Source organism: Mesoplodon mirus, assembly GCF_964341445.2.
Source record: "Mesoplodon mirus genome assembly, chromosome: 20".
NCBI lineage: Eukaryota > Metazoa > Chordata > Mammalia > Artiodactyla > Ziphiidae > Mesoplodon > Mesoplodon mirus.
The window spans coordinates 15,805,643-15,819,679 of record NC_138996.1 but is presented as its reverse complement, the minus strand read 5'-3'; the positions used below and the strand labels follow the sequence as shown (position 1 = coordinate 15,819,679).

At 36.6% G+C, this 14,037-nt stretch overlaps 1 protein-coding gene across 7 annotated transcripts in view; it reads right to left on the bottom strand.

Annotated features, from left to right (window-relative positions):
* The window catches only part of FUT10 (fucosyltransferase 10), a 259,867-nt gene that overhangs the window by 7,988 nt on the left and 237,842 nt on the right, over nt 1-14,037 (bottom strand). For 4 of the 7 annotated variants that reach the window (XM_082608592.1, XM_082608590.1, XM_082608593.1 and 1 more), the window contains 2 exons: nt 11,017-11,102; nt 5,247-7,045 (listed from right to left, as the gene is read on the bottom strand). The gene's annotated coding sequence lies outside the window, so the exon portion shown is untranslated. Of the gene's footprint in view, nt 1-5,246; nt 7,046-11,016; nt 11,103-14,037 lie in introns of those variants that run through there. The other 3 variants (XM_082608591.1, XM_082608594.1, XM_082608595.1) reach the window with 3 other exon arrangements.

The window sequence follows — 14,037 nt, the reverse complement described above, 5'->3', positions numbered from 1 at the left end:
AAGAAAATATTGTTATTTTTTAATCACTATGTTTTGGAGTGGTCGTTACACAGCAATAGGTAATTGAAACACCAGCTATCTGTAGTTTTTAAAAGCTATAGACATGGCTTTCATGCACAGCTGTGGAAAAGACTGCTACCTGCCTCCTACCTTATTATATATTCCTTATTATTTTCTTAGAGACCTCTTGAGTTTTAGCTGGCTACATGGCCATACAGAATAAAAAGTATATTTCTGTCTTCCTTGTGTCCAGTGTGGGCAATGTGACTAAGTTCTAGCCAAGAGACATAAGCAGAATTATCAGATGAGACTTCCAAGAAGTTTCTTAGGTGTCTTTAAAGGGAGGGGACATTCTTCTCCCTTCTCCCATTTTTTTTTCTTTTTTCTGCTGGCTGGAATGCTGAAATAATGACTGAGGCTCAGGCACCCATGTTAGACCCTAAGGCACCATAAAAATGTTGTAAAACAAAAAATAAAAATAATTTGGCCCTTGATGATGATCCACCTGCCATGAAAGTTCTGGACTGCCTACATTCTGACTCTTTTTATGAGAGAGAAACAAACTTCTACTTTGCTTCAATCCATTGCAATTCAAGGTTCTCTTGCTGGTTTCGACATGTTGTCCAAACGAATTCACAGAATTTTCCAAATTTAATGAAAGAAAACAAACAGATCCAAGTATCCCAGAGAATTAAAAACAAACAAACAAACAAACGCCACCAGAACCAGAACATGTCACAGTAAAAATGCTGAAAATCAAGGATAGAGAGAAAATCTTGAAGGCAGTGAGAGTGAAACATACTCATCAGCAGAATTCCCTTCAGAAACTATGCAAACCAGAAAATGGTAGAGTGACATCTTCAGAGTATTTAAAGAAAAAAATTGTCAACCCAGATTCTCTACCCAATGAATATATCTTTTTAAAATGAATAAAATAAAGACTTCTTCAGACAAACAAAAGCTAAGAGAATTCATTGCCAAAGACTTGCACTGCAAGGGATGTTTAAGGAAGCTTTCTAGTTTGAAGGAATATGATACCAGAAGGAAATGTGGCTCCACACAAAGAAGTAAAGATATCTAGATACGGTAAAAAGGAAGATAAATATAGAAGATGCTTTTCTTTATTTTTAACCATTTTAAAAGATAATTGACTAAAGCAAAAGTAGTAACAATGTATTATGCACTGTGGAGTTTATAACATATATAGAAGTAACATGTATAACAAAGATAGCACAAAGATTTGAAGGAGGAAAGAAAAAGTATAAGTTGTTACACTGTATGCAAAGTTGCATAATATTTGAAAGCAGCCTCTGATAACTTAAGGATGTATATTGGAAATCCCAGAACAGCCACTAAAAAAATAAAACATCAAGTATAAGTAATATAAGGTTCCACTATTGTAAATGGGATTGTTTTCCTAAGTTCCTTTTCAGATAGTTCGTTGTTAGTGTACAGAAACACAACTGATTTTTGTATGTTGATTTTGGATCCTGTAACTCTACTGAATTCATTTATTACTTCTAATAGCTTTTTTCTTATGGAGTCTTTAGGGTTTTCTATATATAAGATGATGCTGTCTACAAACAGGAACAATTTTACTTCTTCCTTTCCAATTTGGATTCCTTTTCTTTCTTTCTTTTTTTTTTTTTTTTTTTTTCCTAATTGCTGTGGTACCTGTAGAGTGGATATACTTGCTTTCTTGATCTTAGAGAAAAAACTTTCTGTCTTTTACTGTGGAGTATAATGTTAACTGTGGGCTTTTCATTTATGGTCTTTATTATGTTGAGGTAATTTCTTTGTTGTTTGTTGAGCAGTTTTATCATAAAACAGTGTTGAATTTTGTCAAACATGTTTTCTGCATCTACTGACACAATCATATGATTTGTATGCTTTATTCTGTTAATGTGGTATAGCATATTAATTGACTTTCATAGGTTGAAACATCCTTGGATCCCAGGGATAAATCCCTCTTGGTCATGGTGTATGATCTTTTTAATGTGCTGTTAAATTTAGTTTGCTAATAGTTTGTTAAGGATAATTGCATATATATATATATATATATATATATATATATTCATCAAGGATGACCTGTAGTTCTCTTTTCTTGTGGTGTCTTTGTCTGACTTGTGGGTAATGATAGCCTTATAAAATGAGTTTGGAAGTGTTCCCTCTTCTTTATTTTTCTGAACGAGTTTGAGAAGAATTGGTGTTAGTTCTTCTTTAAATGTTTGGTAGAATTCACCACTGAAACTATCTGGTCCTGGGCTTTTCTTTGTTGGGAGGTTTTTGATTACTGATTCAATCTCCTACTAGTTATAAGTAAGTTCAGTCTTTCTATTTCTTTATGATTTTGTCTTGGTAGGTTGTATGTTTCTAAGAATTTATCCATTTTTTTCTGGATTATCCAGTTTGTTGGTATACAATTGTTCATAGTAGTCTCTTACACTTTTTCTTTTTGGGTCGGTTGTAATGTCTCTTCTTTTATTACCAATTTTATTTATTTGAGTCTTCTCTTTTTTTCTTAGTCTAACTCAGGGTTTGTCAATTTTGTTTACTTAAAACTCAATTTCATTGTTTTTTTTTCTATTGTTTTTCTATTTTCTATTTTATTTATTTCTGCTCTAATCTTTGTTATTTCTTTCCTTTTACTAACTTTGGACCTAGTTTGTTCTTTTTCTAGTTCCTTGAGTTGTAAAGTTAGGTTGCTTATTTGAGATCATTCCTCTTTTTTAAGGCAGGCATTTTAACTTCCCTCTTAGTACTGCTTTTGCTGCATCACACAAGTTTTGGTATGTTGTGCTTTTGTTTTTGTTTGTCTCAAGGTATTTTCTAATTTCCTTTTGATTTCTTCTTCGACCTAATGGCTGTTCAACAGTGCATTGTTTAATTTCTACATATTTGTGAATTTTCTAGTGTTCCTTCTGTTACTGATTTCTAGTTTCATACCGTTATGGTCAGAAAACATACTTGGTATGATTTCAACCTTTTTAAATTTGTTAAGACTTGTTTTGTGACCTAACATGTGATCTATCCTGGAGAAAGATCCACGTGCACTTAAGAAGAATGTGTACACCCCTGCTGCTGGGTGGGATGTTCTGTACATCTGTACATGTCTGTTAGGTTCATTTGGTCTATAGTGTTATTTGAGTCCTCTGTTTCCTGTTCTGGGTGTTCTGTTCATTATTGAAAGTGGGGTATTGAAGTCTGTTATTATTTTATTGCTCTCTATTTCTCCCTTCAGTTCTGTCAGCATTTGCTTTATATATTTAGATGTTCTTATATTAGATGCATTTACATTTATAATTGTTATAGCTTCCTGGTGGATTGACACTTTTATCATTATAAAATGTCTTTCTTTGTCTCTTGCAACAGTTTTTAACTTAAAGTTTCCTTTGTCTGATATAAGTATAGCCACCTACACACTCTTCTGGTTACTATTTGCATGGAATATCTTTTTTCATGCCTTCACTGTCAGTTAGTGTGTGTGCTTAAATCTAAAGTGATGTTCTTGTAGTCCCCATATTCTTGGGTCTTATTTTTTTAGCCATTCAGCCACTCTATATATTTTGATGGAACATTTAACTCATTTACTTTAAAGTAGTTATTGATAGGAAAGGATATACAATTGCCATTTTGTTAGTTGTTTTCTGTTAGTCTTGTTCTTTTTTTCTGTCTCTCCTCTTGTTGTCTTCTTTTTGGTTTTGTCACTTTTTTGTATTGATATGTTTTGATTCTTTTTTCTTTTCTGCAACTTCTATATAGGTATTTTGTATGTGTATGGGGGGGCTTATATAAAATATCTCATAGCTATAGCAGTTTATTTTAAGCTGATAACAACTTAAGTTCAATCACATACAAAACTTCTAAACTTTAATGACTCCTCCCCCCAACACACAAACTTTATGTTATTGTTGTCACAATTTACATTTTCTGATTTTTCACCAAGGAAATCTGTCCATAAGCTATTGCTGAATTGTGTTTATGGGAGAAAAGAGGGTCCAGAGCTTCCTACTCAGCCATGTTGCTGATGTTACTGCAACTCAATTCTCACCTTTATTCAAGTATTTATTATTTATTTTCTCCTAACCTGTATAATATGACTATAGTTTTCTTGGAACATTCTGGTATTTAATATAGCACAATACAATTTTTAAGGCAGCATATTAGCTATTAAATTTGCTGCAAATACATCTAAATGTGTAAACCCAAACAACTGGAAGGAAAGAAAAGTAGTGAAGTAAGACTATCTGTACATGATATAAATTAAGGAGTCTTGATAACAGATGAAGGCTTGTTAAGGTCCTCTTTAGGTTCTTCAGGGTCTTAGACAGTGATGTGTTGATTACTATTTAACGATCAGTGCTCCAGAATTGGTTGAACAAATCTTGATTTGGAATGTTTGCTGAATCCTGTGGTATAAATCCTCCCACCTAGGCAAACTACCAACAGGATGTCATTGAATGAGGAGCTTGGAAGAGATGTGAAGTTATGTGTACAACTCACTCTAAAGAACTAGCAGAAGCCACCTTCAGCACATTTTAACCCCACTGGCCTCTTTTTTTCCCTTTTACTCTCTGATTCAACCAAGTAGAAATATATTTCTTTGTGCAAAAGTCTTGCTCTTAATATGTAATCATTACTTAAGTTTTTGTGTATGCATTTACACTGTATATTTTTCTGCTTATTAACAATAGACAAAACTTTTTGAAGAACACATAATAGTTTGCAAAATTGAATTCATGTATTAATGTGCATCTAACCTATATTTCTCTAGATGTTTATTTGTCTATATAGGTCATGATAAAAGTTTTATGACAAAAATATTTGGGTATAACAGGATATTAATTTTAAAATTCTAAAATTCCTCAGAAAATATTTATTAATGCCTATCAGCATATAGTAATCCATTGGATCGAAGGAGAACAGAAAAGAAGGATTCATCTATGCTCACCTTAGGTGCAATTAACATGATCTGAAAGGTGAGTCATGGAGAAAATGTTTGTACCATCCTCTGGGCTCCATGTGTATCCTTAATCATATAATGAAAAGTTATTTTAGAATTATCTGTGTCTTTATTCCTCCTCTTCCCCTCCCTATGGTCCTGCTGTAAAACTTAGCAGTATAGCTAAGTAGAGACACATTATTTTTTATTAAAGTTAATTCATAATTTTACTTACAAAAGTAAAGGCAAAATTGAGAAGCTAAAGATTACATATTTGTACATAAAGTATGAGAATATAATCAGCTTATAGATTCAGCTGGTGTTAGAGTAAGAAGGGCTAATAAGGAGGAACGAGACTGGGTCATTTGCAGAGATGCGGATGGACCTAGAGACTGTCCTACGGGGGAAGTAAGCCAGACAGAGGAAGACAAGTACCGTATATTAATGCATATATGTGGAATCTAGAAAAATGCTGCAGATGAACTGGTGTGCAAGGCAGAAACAGAGACAAGACGTAGAGAACAAATGTATGGACACCAAGGGGGGAAAGCGGCAGGGGCAGTGGTGCTGGTGGTGGGATGAACTGGGAGATTGGGATTGACATGTATACACCAATAGGTATAAAACTGATGACTAATAAGAACCTGCTGTATAAAAAATAAATAAATAAAATTAAATTAAAAAAAAAAGAAAAAAAGAAGGGTTAATACATTCCCATTTCTCTCCTGTTAGAGGCACTACCATGGAAATTTTGGAAAAGGATTGCAGTAGTGAAACACACATTGTTCTATTGCAAATGTTCCATGTTGTATTTAAGAAATATGCCGTTGTAGATACCTAGTGTTACCAGTGGATCTCTCTTACCGTTTGCTTTCTTTGAAGTTCGTATTAGTGCTTTTGTTTCATTTCATTTTCTGTAGTTGAAGCCTTTGGTGATGTCTGGAGGATTTCACCTGAAGTCATTTTGTAGAAATAAAACTGTCCTGTAGAAGATCTGCTCTTCCTTTTCCTGTTTTAATATTTCCTATCATCTTTCCTGTATTAGGACAAGAAAACATCAGTTCAATGAGGTCAACGGGTGTGTTCAAGGTCACAGACCCAAATCAGTAGCACAGTGGTGACTACAAGGCAGGACTCTGGATATTCAGAAAGAAAGGGTTTGCCATCATCCTATCACTGAACTTGGGGTGAGGTCCCAGTCTAGGTGGGTGAGTGAGTGACTGTGATGGGGTCAAGTATTTTAACATGTTCGGGCCTCAGTTTCCTCATATATAAAAAGTGGAAAGGACACGGACTACATCATTCATTTTCAAACTTGGGTGGTGTCTCAGTGACCTCCACCAGGAATGAGGGAAGAAGGAGTTCAAAATGCTTTACTCCCAATTCAGTCACAGTGGTTCTACTTTTAACTGTGGTATGTATTGAGGTTATAGATTTTTATTAAAAGAAGAATTGCATATACATAAATATCCATGTATGTGTATGTATATATACTGGACCATTATATATCTTAAATTCCATGATAGTTATTTTTTCTCTGTATTTATTATTGAAATTATGAATCTTGCTTGCATTTGCTTTTAGAAGGACTTTAAATCCTCCTAATAGTAATAACTTTGATGACTACAGGAGTATAATGTAATACTTGATGTGAAAGACAAGGAAAAACAATGTTGGCATGTCAGTGGTAGAAAAAAAAGGCATCATTAACCTATATGTATGTATCATTATTAAAACCTGCAACAGAAGTGATAATGGAATTTTGAATAAATGACTCAAGGAAAGTCATCATCAGAATTTTTTCCTTCATTTAAAATAAAGCACCCTCCCCCCAAATAAATAAAATAACATAAAAATAAATAACGTGTGCCAATCACAGCAATCATTGTGTTGCAGCCCTCCTCCATTCCTGTTAAACCCTTTTCAGACCTCATGGCTGTAAGTGGAACATGCAACTGAGGAGAATTTAACTCCCTTTAGAGCTCACCTCTAGCACGATGAAGGAGCAAGGTCCATAGGATTCTTCTTCAAGAGCTAGACAAACCAAGGAACATTCTCCAGGGTTTTAAATTTATTTCATAGGTCATTTTCTCCTTTTCCTCTCTGCAAAGGTTTTTGTGAATTTAAAAAGTTACTGTTTCTCTACTGGATTGTATTCAGTTTTAATCTTTTGAGACCAACTGTCCCTGTACATGAAACAAAAAAATCTTAACAAAAGTTTATATGTCTTTCTATATTTAATTTAGTCTATGACAAATTAAAGTGGGACATTTCTTTCTCTACTTGGAATGTTTTCATCTAATACATAGACTATTCGTAGACCTGTCTCTGGAATCTTTTTTGCCTTCACTAATGACATTTTATATGCCAGCCAATTCACATTAATGTAAACAGCATGAATGAATCCCTATGTCATCCATCTCTTAATTATTTTGTTCTGACTACTTAAATCATTCTGGTTACTTATAATACATGTCAGAAGCAATTTTTTAGATCTAGGAAGAAATTAATGGTTAATATTATTATGAGTATAATCTGTAAACCCTGGACACTATTTTAAAGAAAAGAGCCAACAAACATCTTGCAAAAATGTAAAAGACAAAGGCCGCATAGGGTGTTCATATTACTAAAAACATCATTACTCTTACAAACTATACTCTAGGACAATGACTGGGACATTATGATGTAATTGCATCAATAATACTAGGCCACAACAGTGAGAGGCCCGTGTACCACAAAATAATAATAATAATAATAATAATACTAAAGTACTCTTGCTGAGATACAAAATTAATTTGGAGATGTCTGGAATCATAGATCTCACATCTAGAAATGAGCTTAGAGTCCATTGAACCAACTTCCTGTTATTACAGCTGATTTTACAGCTGAGGACACTAAGGACAAGATAGGCAACTTTCAAGATCATCCAGAAATTTACTGGTAGATCTGGGGCAAGGATCCAGGAATATGTTTTGGCTCAAAAGTACTCATGAAAAGGAGTAAGAATGACCCAGGGTTTGTACTACTTAATAGCTGTGGGAGGAAGGGCAGTTTACTTGACCTTTGTGAGCTTTACTTTCCAATCAGAAGAATGGACATAATTATCACTACCTCCCAGTGTTGATGTGAGGATCATTTGAAGTAATTATGTGAAAGCACTCTACAAATACAGGAGCGTAACTACTGGAACACTCATACATATTTTGGTATCTAAAATGGAGCTGTTCTTAATGAGCCCTGCCAGAAACCAGAATGTAACTGTGCCCCTATTGGGGAGCACTTTACTTCTGACCAAAATTAAAAATGACTGATATGGATATCCCCTCCGTTCCTCGGGATGCCTTAAGAACAGGAGATTGGTTCTTACAAATCAGTGCTTACTCTAGCTCTGACTCTAACTTTAACAGCTGTTTCATCTCTCCTAAATAGAACTAGCTGTACCACTGAAATCTGAGTATATTCCCTGGGACTGACAGTTTTTTCCTAAAGCAATAACGGAGCTTATTGGATAAAGGTTAATTGCTAATTGTGGAGTGCTAATGATACCATATTGATGAAATTACGGGCTCACTGATAGAAAAAAGGCTCCCAAAGCACTGGAAGCTGGAGGGAAGTTCTAAACAATAGTTATTGATTTGTTTCTCTAAGGGCCGCTAAGTAGCACAAATGACTCAGAAGAATAAAAATGATCCACAGAGTTTCCATTCTTTTATAATTCATTTCTCTGCTTCCAATGTTCTACTTGCCAATAGCCAATTATAATTTTAATAATTATGTGTCTCAAAATCAGCAGTTGATACCTTGGAGAAAGAAATACTACAAAATAATTTATTCCCTTTCATCTCCTCTGTTGAGAGTGTGTTATGAAGCGTAATAATCAGACAACAGATACTAAACCTCATGGCTTTCAGACAAGTGAAGCACCAAAAGAGTGGTGGATTGAAAGTATTTGAAATCAGTTAACCTTAGAAAATGCCCCACGACCCTTAATTCCCAAGTTAGGCTTTATTCTTGTTTGGATTTGGCCCTAGAATTTGTCTCCACAGTTTGTTCCATCTTCCAGTAGATCAACCCCTACTCACTCTCAACACCATTTTCATTATCATTAGCTTATATTGACTGAGCACCTCGAACCAGCCTCTGTTAAATTCTATATGTGTCATTTAATTATCATATCCACCCTAGGAGCTTAGTATTACTGTCTCCATTTGATAGTTGAGGAAACTGGAAGTCAGGGAGTTTTGTAAGTTCCCTTAAGTTCACAGAGTTGTGATACCAAGCAGGGCCCTGTGGGGCTCCTGGGCACAAAAGCCTTTCTGCATCCCCCATTTCTTGATTACAGGAGATAAGCTTCGTTCAGCCTCCACGATCTTCCCTGAGCTCCAATGGGCAGATTCAAGCAGCTGTTAATTAGGAAAGGGAGGGGATGCAGAGACAAGGGAGGAACAGTCAAAAGAAACAATAGTGCAGCCTTGGGGCAGGGTCCTGGTTCCCCCTCAAGGGATACACACAACAATATCTTTGAGCTGATTTGCAGATACTGAAACCCCCCTGCTGGGTGGGAGAAGTTAACTGTGTGCCGCCCACAAGCACGGAGACCCCAGACTGGTTGGAACCAGAAGGTTGATGATGCTGACTCCCACTTATCTCACCACCAGCCAATCAGAAGAACATCCATGAGCTGATCACGCCCCCTTTGAACCATTACTATGAAACTTCTCACTACCTTCTCCAAGGGGGGACACACAATTTTGAGGGCATTGGCCTGCTTTGGCCCTCTTGGCCTGGCAAAGCAATAAAGCTATTCTTTTCTACTTCACCCAAAACTCTTCCTCTGAGATTTAATTTGGTGTCAGGGTACAGAGGCCGGATTCGGCTTCAGTTGGTGATGTCAGAGCTGGAACAGGACTTCTGCATCCATGCACGTGACCCAGGGCTGCAGTGTGAAAAACACTCTTCCTTTCCTCTTGCCCAGATCCTTTCTCAGGGACCTAAGGTTTTTCAGACTAAGACTTTCATTTTTCTGTGAAACTTGTTCAGTCCAACAGAGAGATCCTTACCAAGTTCTCTGCACGGTTTTAGTACACATTTTAATCTACCCAATTATTTCAGTGTTTGGTATAAACTTAGATTATATATTAGCTAAGTTTGCTCACTTACACCTAGAAATGCTAAAGGATAAATGAGGAAAGAGCAATGGTTTATAAGATCAAAGAGGGAGGAATAATTAGTTATAATTTGAGGGACACACACAAAGGAGATGAGGTTTAAGCTTCAGATATATATATATATATATTTATATATATATTTAAGCTTATATATATTATATATTTATATATATATATATTTAAGCTTCAGATATCTATATATATAGATATAGATATAGATATATATATAGATAGATAGATAAATGTATCTCCAAAGGGGTCCAAATCTATTCTGTAGTCTAACTCCCAAGCTCCAGAATTGAAAGATATCAGCAGTTATCATTCTGCTAATAAAAGGTTTTTTTTTATTATCTGTATATTCCAAATAAACAAGCCAAAAAAGTTTATGATAGATTAATGGAGAAGTCATTGTAAAAGGAGCCAAGCTTCATCAATTTATTTTAGATCTGAGACTTCAACAGTTTAGGGAATCAGGGATGCAATCTGTGGCAATGACTGGATCAGAAAGAATGGAAAACAAAAGGCACAGTTCTTGAGTATATGGCATTTCACACTATAGAGCTCTGCCATCATGAAATTAGGAAAGTACCTAATTAAGTCATATACACCCCCGTCATATGCACAAACTATGTTATGCATTCTTTAGTGAGTGTTCATAAGAGTTCTCCTCCAGTCCCTCATAGCACAGGTGAGAAGGAAACAGTGGCTGCAGTCATGAAAACACAGACTTCCCAAGATAGACAGGACTTTATTTTCAATCTAGTTTAATGCCATTCTCGTTATATGATGAACACAAGATCCAGTGAGGCCCAGTGATGGTACAAGACCTCACAGCCACTCGGTGGTTGAGCCAGTACTGCAGCAACTAATCTTTTGGGTTCTGATTCACTGCCCTTTCAGCCTCACCTTGTTTTTCTCCATCACCTTGTGTCCTCTTGTAGTTCAGGATGGCCATCTGAAACTATGTCATCTCTTTCTCCCCAAGGGGTTGTCTAAGTAGGAGATCACAGAGGAGCACAACTCTGTTTACACCATGCATCCATTTTACTCATGTTCATATTGCTACTTTACATTCACAAAAAAACAAAACACAAAAAAACCCACACATCTCTCAAAATGATCTCTGCTTGCAGAGACCAAGAGATCTTTTTAGTGAATTTCCATAGAAACAGTTTCTGAAAGCAAAAAATATGACTCAATTTTGGCTGTGGAGCTACATGGGTCCTCTTACTTCTTACTGGGGTGTTTGGATCTCTAGGGGCTCTTAGACATGCCCTCTTCCTGGAGTTTCGGGTGTCAGTTACTGTCATTCTCTGCTTGCTCCTACTTGGGTCACATAGCAGGTCCTTCAGCATGAAATTAGCAGGGGTGAAATCAGAGGAGATTTGAGACTCCTTTTCTCTGCCCAGCAATGCAGAAGCCCATGTGAGACCCCTCATAACCTTATTTTATTTTGCTGAATTATGAGCTGAACTTCTTTAATTGAATCTTATATTGTTCCCCAATTAAAGAAATCTCTCACTAGCTAAGACTTACTGGTCCCATAGGCTGTGTACTGGCCTTATTGAGCATTTCTGGAGCGTTTCTGGGTACCTTGGGTCACCACTGTACTTCCCCTAAAGCAACATTTCTTAGAAAATGGGACAGCTGAGGTATTTGTTAGAAAAGCAGACTCCTAGAGCCCACCAGGCCTACCAAATCAAACGTTGCATTTTTTCCAAGTTCCTCGGGTAATTCTAATGTGACCTAAATTCTGAGATCCTCTGCTGCAAAGATAGCAAGTGGAGAATTGGGGCAAATTCTGTCAGGAAGCGGATGCTCTAAAAGCTCGCTACTGAACGTGTGGTCCACAGACCGGCATCAGCATCACCTGAGACCTTGTAAGAAACGCAGAAGCTCCATCCCCACCCCAAGCCTAACCGACTAGAATCTGCATTTTAACAAGATCCCTCGTTAAAGTCTGTATTTTAACAAGATCCCTGCACAATAAGAATTGAGAAGCACTGCTCTAAGAGATTTTTGCCTGAAATTCATTTCTCTTGCTGAAATCCCTTGGATAATTGCCACTATCTTCCCTTGCCTTTTATGAGTTACTTAGGGCTTTAGGCAAAAGCTGTCTTTCATAAGAGGATTTCAAGAGATGCCAGGTTCCCCAGGGCAGCCCGAGGAACTTCTGTTTTAAGGCAAATTCTCAGAGTTCTGGCTACAAAGAAGACAGCCTCTGGCCATTGCAGACAGGCCTCCAGGGAAGTGAGTTTGCCTGGGGAAAGGCCAAGCAATAACTTCTTTGCCCAACATCCTTGGATCTGGTTGAAGGTTAAAGAGGTAAAGCTCTTCTCCTGTGTTTATTTCCCTGTTTAACTCACTGAAAATCTTGAGTAGATTTCAAATATTAATCCCAATTAAAAGGGTCATATATAGGTCTAAGATGTCCACAGTGTTGGCAACACAGCTTATCCAGGCCTGATTCTCCTGTTAAATTGCAATTTCACTTTATTCTCCAGTGAGATCAGTTATTAACCAACTTGGCCAACTTCATTTCTTTTTATTATGCCTATTTTCCACGGTGTGGTGGAAATGACTGGTCTTCAGGTCAGAAATTCTTTCTTATTTATTGGTTATAATGTGAGGCCTTGAGCAAATAACTTAAGCTTTCTAGGTTTTTTCCTTTCTTTACTTACAAAATCTGGGTGATAGCGCTTCACGCAAACTGTCCAGTGTTAGGGTTTTATTTATTCTTTTCTTTTTTAGGATAAAGGGAAAATCTTTTTGCAAGTATATTTTACAGCTGTATGGTGTTTCACAAATGTGATTTTTTTTAATGCCAAATTGATGAACTTCAAGTCACAGCTCACAGATTTCTATTCTTTTTCAAATATTCCTAGACCCCCTGCTTTTCTCCCTCTTGTGATCCACTAATATGAAATGTAGATCTACACTGATAACCTGCGATGCCTGCCAGACACCACCTTGCACCCTCCATTTGCTGTCCTTTATCTTTCATCTTCCAACCAGACTTCTGTAATGCAACCCCGTTTATGCCAACCCAGTCACTGACAGTATATTTTGCAAATGAGATCCTTTGGGATGCTAGATCAGATACTCCCCTGAAGTCTAGACACCTTCCAGGGAGCCTACTCCATTCATTATTCATGCACGGGTTTGCCATTTAGTCACCCAAGAGTTTTTAGGATAAAAGCCTTGCCTTTCTACCCCCTTTAGATGGTATAGATTAACAAATCAGAGTAATTCCTGACACTGGCTTAGTGTTTTATATTTTGTACTGGACTATAACAGGCAAGATCTCATTTTGACTTTCATTTTAGAAAATCCATAAGATCTACAGGGTAGGGATGTTTGAACCTATTATAGAACCCAAAAACAACTTGCCTGGAAGTCACTAGCTAGTAAATGGCAGATGTGCGTCAAACCCAAATCTACAAGCTCTGACCATAACCCTGGGTGTCTTACAGCATGAATGAGGGTCAGGGTGAATTTGCAAAGCAGAAAGTAGAGTGGAAATTGGGACCCCCAGCCCTCAATATCAATTCTTTCCAAGTGTTCTCTCTCTCCCCTGGGCTCCCAGAATGCTATTTTTATATTTTCATTTTTGTACTTATCACATTTTGTAATCTCTTTTTACGAACCTTTCTTTACTAGTGTAAGAACTCCTGGAGGGAAGACAACATAGCTTCTTTATATTTGTAGCTCCAGAACCTAGCATAATATCTGGCACTTAGTTTCATGTAGTACATGTTTGTTGGATGAATTTCAAGAGTTTGTGTAGATGCATTGAAAACCAAACCAAAGACGCTATGCATTATGTTCACTGTGCTCGAATACAGGAAGCCCAACTTAGAAAATCCATCCAAATCCATCTTGGTCCGCTGTGTAATGTTAGACCTGTAGCTTTGACACCAAACACCG